Raw genomic sequence first — 10,471 nt, forward strand, 5'->3', positions numbered from 1 at the left:
ATTTAGGTTTAGATATAGTTCAACTTGACACTAAATTAAATTTTTTTTTATAAAAATTTGTTCTATTTAAAATTTAAATTTTATTCTATTATAAATTTAAATCTTACATCAAATATAAATTTTAGTTATTATTTAAAGTATAGTTAAGATCTTGTACAAATTTAAAATTTAAATTTATATACAATTAAAATATTGTCTTTGTAATAAGATAACAAATTAATAATAAGAATTTCATTATGTATATATTCGCTTATTTTTCTTTTACGTGAGATTTAAGTTTAAATTTTTTGGAATGTCTTTTTACATCCTTTTACAACTAACCTAATGAATTTTGGGGGGTCATTGAGAGTAAAAGAGAGTATCCACAAGAGTGTGAGAGAAGAAGGAAAAACAAAATCTCATTTTTATGCAGAATAGCAGATTTTAAACAGCAGTTCTCATTCGTTCACCGTTGGATCATATTGAAATTTGGATTGCAGGTTCATCTCATTTTGTTCGTCATTCTAGACAATGGAGATGTTGATTGAAGGTCTGTAGTGGGAGAAATTAACTTCGAACAATGATTTTGGATATTTTTCATCTTCTTGTTACTCATTTGTAAGTTTTGGTATTTTGGTGTTTTGGCTGATTGTATGCACGATTTATGTTTTATTTGAAATTCTCTTGTATCCCATATTTGATTATAGTAGAACTATTTTATTGGTTTGGACGATTTGTGATTTTTACCTCTCACATTGAGGGATTTTCATGTTAAAATATCGGTGTGTTCTTGTTTTTGCTTTACTTGATATATTTCCTTACTCATAGTTGCTGCCATATTATTTTATGAGTGCTTCCATATTATTTTTGTGTTGAATATTTATGTTGCTTTTGCTGCTAAGCTCTTTCATATTGGTATCAGAGCTTGTTGGTATTTTTCTAGAATTGTGATTCTATGGACAATGGAGGCTAATATTAATATTAGTAGAATGATCATTTTTAATGGCCCTAATTATGATCACTCTTGATGTAAAGATTAGGCAGTGTATTTTTATTAGCTATGGCATGAATGAGTTTGGTTACAGGTTTTTATGATCCTATTAACAAAAAGGTGATTCAAAGTATAGATATTGTCTTTGTTAAAGAGCAAACATTGAAGGATATTGATAATGCAGAGAAGTTAATGGTTCAATCTAGGGATGATTTTTCTAACTTGGATATTATTTTCTCTACGCCTATGGTGAAAGATGGTAAAATTGAAGCTCACAATAATAAGTATGATACAGGTGCAAGTGAAGATGAAACAGTTGATCTGACACATCATGAAGTTAGTGATGATGATCATGATGAATAACCAACTTTAAAAATCCCTGCAAATACACTCAGAAGATCTACAAGAGAGCGAAAGCATTCATCAAGGTATTTTACACATGAGTTTATTTTGTTTTGTTGACAAATATGGAAGAACCTGAATGTTACGGAGAGGCTATTGAAGATGGAAGCAAAGTTTAATGACTTGAAACTATACAAAAAAATAAACTCCTTACTTAAAAATGATACTTATGAGTTAGTGAAGCTACCTAAGGATATGAAAACTTTAAAGAACAAATGGATATTTCGAATCAAGAATGAAGAACACAATTTTAAACCTCGATATAAAGGTGGATTGGTTGTTAAAGGCTTTAGCCAGAGAAAAGGTGTTGATTTTGAGAAGATTTTTTCTCCTATAGTGAGGATGTCATCCATTCGTACTGTACTTGGATTAGCAGCTTCTCTTGATCTGGAGATTGAGCAAATGGATGTGAAGATAATTTTTTTCATAGTGATTTGGACAAAGAAATCTACATGAAGTAACCGGAAGACTTTGTTGTTAAAGAAAATGAAGACCTTGTATGCAAACTTAATAAGAGTCTTTATGGGTTGAACCAAACTCTAAAACAATGGAATAAGAAGTTTAAATCTATTATGGAGGAGCATGGTTACCATAAGACAACTTCAGATCATTGTGTATTTATGCAAAAGTTTTCTGATAGTGATTTTATCATTCTTTTACTTTATGTGGATGATATTTTGATTATGAGCAAGAATGCTTTGAAGATTAATGAGTTGAAGAAATAGTTGAGTGGTGCACGAAATCACAATCACACTTTTGCAATTCCGCACAATTAACCAGCAAGTGCACTGGGTCACCCAAGTAATAACTTACGTGAGTAAGGGTCGATCCCACGGAGATTGTCGGCTTGAAGTAAGTTATGGTTATCTTGTAATTCTTAGTCAGGATATCAGTAATGATTCTTAGTTTTAATTGTAAAAAGTAAAAGAACATGAAATAAATACTTGTTATGCAGTAATGGAGAACAGGTTGAGGTTTTGGAGATGCTTTGTCTTCTAAATCTCTGCTTTCCTACTGTCTTCTTCTTCACGCACGCAAAGCTCCTTCCATGGCAAGCTGTATGTTGGTGAATCGCTGTTGTCAATGGATAACGTCCGTCCTCTCAATGAAAATGGTCCATCTGTGCTGTCACCGCAGGGCTAATCATTTGTCGGTTCTCACTCATGTTGGAGTAGGATCTATTGATCCTTTTGCGTCTGTCACTACGCCCAACACTCGTGAGTTTGAAGCTCGTCACAGTCATCCCTTCCCGTATCCTACTCAGAATACCACAGACAAGGTTTAGACTTTTCAGATCTCAAGAATGCTGCCAATTGATTCTAGCTTATACCACAAAGACTCTGATCTCACAGATTTGAATGCTTTGTTGTCAGGAGAGGTAATCAAACTCGTGAACCAGGAACCCAAGAGATATACATTCAATCTAAGGTAGAACGGAAGTGGTTGTCAGGCACGCGTTCATAGGTTGAAAATGGTGATGAGTGTCACGGATCATCACATTCATCATGTTGAAGTGCGAATGAATATCTTAGAATAGAAACAAGCATGATTGAATGAGAAACAGTAGTAATTGCATTAATCCATCGAGACACAGCAGAGCTCCTCACCCCCAACTATGGAGTTTAGAGACTCATGCCATCAAAGATACAATATGAAACATATAAAATGTCATGAGATGTAAAATGAATCTCTAAAAGTATTTTTTATACTAAACTAGTAACCTAGGTTTACAGAGAATGAGTAAACTAAGATAGATAGTGCAGAAATTAACTTCCGGGGCCCACTTAGTGTGTGTTTGGGCTGAGCATTGAAGCTTTCACGTGCATAGGCTGTTCCTGGCATTTAACTCTAGCTTTTGTGCCAGTTTGGGCATTTAACTCCAACTTTTATGCCAGTTCTGGCGTTTAACGCCAGAATAGGGTAGAGACTTTGCGTTAAACGCCAGTTTGCGTGATCTCAACTCGGGCAAAGTATGGACTATTATATATTGCTGGAAAGCCTAGGATGTCTACTTTCCAACGCAATTGAGAGCGCACCAATTGGGTTTCTGTAGCTCCAGAAAATCCATTTCGAGTGCAGGGAAGTCAGAATCCAACAGCATCTGCAGTCCTTTTTCAGCCTCTGAATCAGATTTTTGCTCAGGTCCCTCAATTTCAGCTAGAAAATACCTGAAATCACAGAAAAATACACAAACTCATAGTAAATTTTAGAAATGTAATTTTTGCATAAAAACTAATAAAAATATACTAAAAAGTAGCTAGATCCTACTAAAAACTATATGAAAATACCCCCAAAAAGCGTATAAAATATCCGCTCATCACAACACCAAACTTAAACTGTTGCTTGTCCTCAAGCAACTAGATAAATAAAACAGGATAGAAAGAAAATTAAGAGGCAATAACATCTCAGAGTTTTATATGAAGCTCAAATTCTCATTAGATGAGCGGGACTAGTAGCTTTTTGCTTCTGAACAGTTTTGGCACCTCAATTTATCCTTTGAAGTTCAGAATGATTGGCATCTATAGGAACTCAGAATTCAGATAGTGTTATTGATTCTCCTCCTTTAGTATGTTGATTCTTGAACACAGCTACTTTATGAGTCTTGGCCGTGGCCCTAAACACTTTGTTTTCCAGTATTACCACCGGATACATAAATGCCACAGACACATAACTGGGTGAACCTTTTCAAATTGTGACTTAGCTTTGCTAAAGTCCCCAGTTAGAGGTGTCCAGAGTTCTTAAGCACACTCTTTTTGCTTTGGACCACAACTTTAACCGCCCAGTCTCAAGTTTTTCACTTGACACCTTCACGCCACAAGCACATGGTTAGGGACAGCTTGGTTTAGCCGCTTAGGCCAGGATTTTATTCCTTTAGGCCCTCCTATCCATTAATGCTCAAAGCCTTGGATCATTTTTACCCTTGCCTTTTGGTTTAAAAGGCTATTGGCTTTTTCTGCTTGCTTTTTCTTTTTCTTTCTTTTTCTTTTATTTTTCGCCATTTTTTTCCGCAAGCTTTTTATTCACTGCTTTTTCTTGCTTCAAGAATCAATTTTATGATTTTTCAGATTATCAATAACATTTCTCCTTTTTCATTATTCTTTCAAGAGCCAACAAATTTAACATTCATAAACTTCATTATCAAAAATTATGCACTGTTCAATCATTCATTCAGAAGACAAAAAGTATTGCCACCACATATAAATAATTTGAATTTTTCTTATTAAGAACTCAAAAATAAAACTGCCTCCTTATTCTAAAAAAATCTGCTATTTTATTCATGTTTAATGATGATGAGAAAAATAAATTATAGCTTACTTGGAGATAATTAGATAAAAATAAAAATAAGGATACTAATTACTATTATTCATGTGACTCCTAAGTTAGATCTCTAATAGCAAAAGTTATCACAGAGTTAAGATTAGGACTCAACAACCTTTATTTTGGGAGATGGATGCTCCTTCAATCTGTGGGGTGTCTGGCCCTCCAAGAGACAGCTTCTGGCGCTTCAGCTCCTGTAGCTCACGCCCTTGCTTCTCTTGTTCCTTCAGCAATTTGCAGAGCATTCTATTTTGAACCTGTTGTTCTTCTTTCAAGTGATCCATAGCTTCTTGTAACTTGGTGACAGATGCTTCTAGGCGGGTCCAATAGTAAATCTGAGGGATTTCCGGGAGGAACTCCTGTGCCCTCCTTTTGATGGAGTTATCTTGCACTTGTTGTCCTTCCATTGACTTTTTGGTGATTGGGTGCTCGACTGAGATATACTCATCCATTCCCATCTTTATCCCAACATCTTTACATAGAAGAGAGATTAAGCTTGGGTAAGCCAATTTGGCGTCAGTGGAGTTCTTGTTTGCAATTGTGTAAAGCTCACAAGAAATCAGATGATGAATCTCTACTTCGTTTTCCAGCATAATGCAGTGGATCATCACTTCTCTTTTGACAGTGACTTCAGAGCGGTTGCTGGTGGGCAGTATAGAATGCCCAATGAAGTCCAGCCAGCCCCTAGCAACTAGTTTGAGATATCCTCTCTTGAGTTGATTCGGGACACCTTTTGTGTTGGTTATCCACTTGGTTTCAGGGATGCATATGTCCTCTAGAACTTGGTCCAAGCGCTTATCAAATCTCACCATTCTCCTATTAAAGGATTCTGGATCATCTTGTAGTTGAGGCAGCTTGAAGACCTCTCTTATTTTGTCCAGGTGGAAGTAAATAATCTTCCCTCTGACCATTGTTCGAAAGGTATAGAAGGCGGTTCCAGTCATTCTCTACTTATCTGTTTGCCACAGATTTGAGTAGAATTCCTGAACCATATTTCTACCCACCTTTGTCTCAGGATTAGCTAGAATTTCCCAGCCCCTGTTTCAAATCTGCTCTTGGATCTCCAGATATTCGCCTTTTTTTCAGATCGAATTTAACTTTCGGGATCACTGACCTTAGACCCACTATTTTGTGGTAATGGTCTGTCTGTTCTTTGGTTAAGAACCTCTCTTGATTCCAAAGTGGTTTTGGAGTGTTCTCTTTCTTGCCTCTTGAAGTAGTTTATTTTTTCTTAGGAGCCATGATCTTAGTGAATCTTAGCTCAATGATCACGAAAAACACACCAAACTTAGAGGTTTGCTTGTCCTCAAGCAAAAGAAAGGAAAGGAGAGGAATAGAATGAGAGTCAAATTCGAGTTATGGAGGAGAGGGGGAGGCCGATTGTGAATTTATAAGGGAGGGGATGGGTTCAAAAATTTTAAAAAAGATATGATAGAAGGTATGATTTGTAAAAGATAAATATGGTATGAAAAAGATGAAATTTTAAAATTGAAAAGATATAAGAGAATTGAAAAAGATAAATCTGAATTTGAAAAGATAATATGATGAGTTGAAAAGATTTGAGAAGAAATTAAAAAGATATATGAGTTTTGAAAAAGATTTGAAAAGAAATTGAAGAAGATTTGAAAAAGATTTTTAGGATTAAAGAAAAATTTATTTATTTATTTATTTTTTTGAAATTGAAATTGAAAGATGATAATTTGTAACCTGTTTATGCAAGAAATTTTGGATGGAACTATGAAAATTTGGAAAAAATTTGAGTTAGAAACAAAACTTCCTCCCCTCCATATTCCTGGCGTTAAACGCCCAGAATGGCACCCATTATGGCATTTAACGCCCATTTGCTGCTTCTTTTGCGCGTTTAACGCCCAGCCAGGTACCCTAGCTGGCGTTAAACGCCAGAAAGCCTGTATCACTGGGCATTTTTCTAAACGCCCAGGATGCTGCAATTCTGGTGTTAAACACGCAGAATGGTACCCATTCTGGCGTTTAACGCCCACAATACCCCTTACTGGCGTTTTTGTGCCAGTGAGCTCCTTTTCTCTGCTTTATGCTCTGAATTCTTCTATAACTCTGTGAACTCCTGCAATTGTTAATTAACCTTGAAGATAATTTATATCAAACTCATATAATTATTATTTGAAAAACAAATACACCTTGCTAATGGCTGGGTTGCCTCCCAACAAGCGCTTCTTTATTGTCTTTAGCTGGACCTTACTGAGCTTTTAATCTAGTCTCAGCTTTGAGCATTCTTGCTCAACATTGCCTTCAAGATAATGCTTGACTCTCTGTCCATTAATAATGAACCTCTTATTAGAATCAATATCTTGAAGCTCCACATAGCCATACTGTGACACACTTGTAATCACATATGGTCCCTTCCACCGGGATTTCAGTTTTCCGGGGAACAATCTGAGCCTACAGTTAAACAGCAGAACCTTCTGTCCTGGTTCAAAGACTTTGGATGACAGTTTCTTATCATGCCACCTTTTTGCTTTCTCCTTGTAAATTTTTGCATTTTCGAAAGCATTGAGTCTGAATTCCTCTAGCTCATTTAACTGGAGTAATCTCTTCTCTCCAGCTAACTTAGCATCCAGGTTTAGGAATCTGGTTGCCCAATAGGCCTTATGCTCCAGTTCCACGGGCAGATGATAGGCCTTGCCATACACAAGTTGGTATGGAGAGGTTCCTATAGGAGTCTTGAATGCTGTTCTGTATGCCCACAGAGCATCATCCAAGCTTTTTGCCCAATCCCTTCTACGGGCAATTACAATCCGTTCCAAGATTCTTTTTAGTTCTCTATTAGAGACTTCAGCCTGCCCATTTGTCTGTGAATGATATGGAGTTACCACTTTGTGGCTAATTCCATATCGGACCATAGCAGAGTAAAGCTGTTTATTGCAGAAATGAGTGCCCCATCACTGATTAGTACTCTAGGGACACCAAACCTGCTGAAGATATGTTTCTGGAGGAACTTCAGCACTGTCTTAGTATCATTAGTGGGTGTTGCAATTGCCTCCACCCATTTAGATACATAATCTACTGTCACCAGAATATATGTGTTTGAGTATGATGGTGGGAAAGGCCCCATGAAGTCAATACCCCATACATCAAACAAGTTATATATATATATATGGTCTTTTAATAAATAAGGAATTAATTTTCTTATATGCGTTTGTGTTTTGCTGAATTGTTAACACATTAGTCACTTTAAATAGTGGAATATGTAGTTCTTTAATCTATAACTATGAAACATTGGATCAAGATCTTTGTTAGTTATTGCGCATTTGTGTTCTATGATTTCAACGTTATGACTTTGTGAAATGGTATGACAGGTTTTTCTTTGAATTGATTGAAAAAATCGAACCAAACCGCACCACGAACACCCCTACTATTTGGGACAAATCCAGATTCTAACCCAATCTGAATTTGACTAGGATTCAACCTAGCTTTCAACTGCCAAGTGCTAACCTAACTTGCAATGAAATCCCACAGGATCATGACACAAAATAGAAAGATGTACAAAGAACATCTGAGACATCTTATGGCTTTTTCTCAAAGTTTTAACTTACTGTCTTTTACGTCTCATTGGTTTTTTTCTTACAAATTTCACCATGTTTGCCTTTTTCAATGAGACTCAGACAGACTAAACTGAGAAAAAAATACAACATGTATACTATGAAGGAGAAGAACTCAGAACAGCTTAGGTAGCTATGAGAACTGAACCCAGTGCTCTATTTTTCTCTCTTGCCTTCAACCCTTGGCCGTTCCCCCTTATTATAGAAGAGTGAAGTTTCCAAGGTTGAATCAAGTTCAACCTCATGTTGTCTTCTTCTCCAATCCTCAGAGCTTGCAGCAGCTTGGTCAAAGGAGAAAGAGAGAGAAGTCCAAATCTGAGACATGCAACTTACCTTCTCTCTCATCCTTTTTCTTTAAGCTTCATTGATCGCATCTGTTGAGCTTGACTTTAGCCGCAAGTTTTGTTTTTGAGCATTGATGAGCTTCTGACCATGTTTGACTCCACTATCTTCATGGTAGCTTGATTTGAGCTTGAGACTTGGTAGATTTCTTCACGATTTTTTGGTGTAGCACAAATGGGGAAATATGCCTTTTGACATTCTTAGACCAAGAGAGAATAGCTTCTTGGTTGTAGCCCATCTTCTTTGCTTATATTTGGAAACAACCTTTTTGTCTTTCTCCATAACTTAGCTTCTGCAGTTTTTATTTTCTTCTTTCTTTTTCGCTGAGTGATGTGACCAAAAGAGAGAGAAGAGAGAGGAGAGTTTGGCTTTCGGTGGAAGCTTTTCAAGAAATTAAAATGAATTAAATTTTGAGTTTAAGTTTCTGAAAGTTAGGCTTATGTTACTTCACCGAATGAGTTTGGATCTTTTCTTTGGGCCTTTTTTTTGTTTTTCTTTCGATTTATTTTGGTCCTGATATAGTGTGGGCTTTGTTTTTCATGCTTCATGGGCCAATGTCAATTGATTACTCTTTTGCACACAAACACAACATAATCATATAAACAATTAATAATCCTTTAATAATATTTGTTCATTACTAAAATAAAATATTCGATTACCAAACTTAACAATCTTTCCCTTAATGACAAACATTATTAAAATGAATTGAAGAAATATTTAGGAACAGAAACTTTCCTTTGATAATTTATGTTACTCCCCTGTCCTTTGATCATCAAGCTCCCACTAAATATTTGTTTTGATCAACTTGATTTAAACAATTCATTTATAGAAATAATGTCAATATTCAAGATGACCTTGACAGGATCATAAATCATAGCTAATATTCAATAAGTTCAGATCCTAAATCAGAGCATCATTAATAGATTCAAATCCTAATTCAGAGCATGATTATAACCACTAGGATCACAAATACCAATTAACCAACATGTACAGTCCATGGTGATGATCAAAATCAGAGAAAAAAAATTAATTTTCTTCACACTAGAAATAGATGCAGTATTTGCCCATCATATTTCTATTTTAATTTATTTTTCACACTTGAAACTTTCTCTCCCTTTTGTTATCAAGGAGGAAAACCTGCAAGTAAACACAACAATAAACATAACGAAATAGCAAAGCATGCATATTAGACAGAGTTAAAGTTTATTACAGTCATCCAAAATAGTACTCAAAGTAACTAGTGGACAGTCATAAAATATTAGAACCAAAAACATAGTTCACGAGAGACTTGAAAGCAGTTATTAGAGTTCAGTAAACAGAAATAACAAAATATCAAAGATTCCTCTTCCTTAATTTCCAAGACATCTTCATCTTTGTCCGATAGGACCTGGTCCTCCTCAAGCAAATCAAGATGTTTCAAAAATACTTCAATCCGAAAATGGAATTTTATCAAGGATTTTTCATTTTGGACAGCAATCTTACGCTGTTCTTTGCTTGATCTGACCATTTGTTTGGTCATGAAAGCAAACTTTTAAAAAACATCTTTAACTATCCTAGAAATAAGGTATTTGTGTGAATTAGAGGTACCAGCTGTTGAAGGAGAGAGAAGACTTTCATCTTCACTTTCATTCATGGCCGAAGTCTTAGCACCCTTGAAATCTTTGCCTTTAGTCTATTTTGTTGCACCATCACCTTTGAGAGAAGAGATTTTGTTTTCTATGGACTCATTACTTAAATCAATTGAAAAATATTCAAACAAGCAAGTTAAAAACATTTCACAAGTTAAAATTCAAAAATTAAATAAATTTTTTTTAAAAAATATTTATTAAAATTTCAGTTTTCATCTCAAAAATTTTAATTT

Source organism: Arachis ipaensis, chromosome B03 (genome assembly GCF_000816755.2).
Source record: "Arachis ipaensis cultivar K30076 chromosome B03, Araip1.1, whole genome shotgun sequence".
NCBI classification, from domain to species: Eukaryota; Viridiplantae; Streptophyta; class Magnoliopsida; order Fabales; family Fabaceae; genus Arachis; species Arachis ipaensis.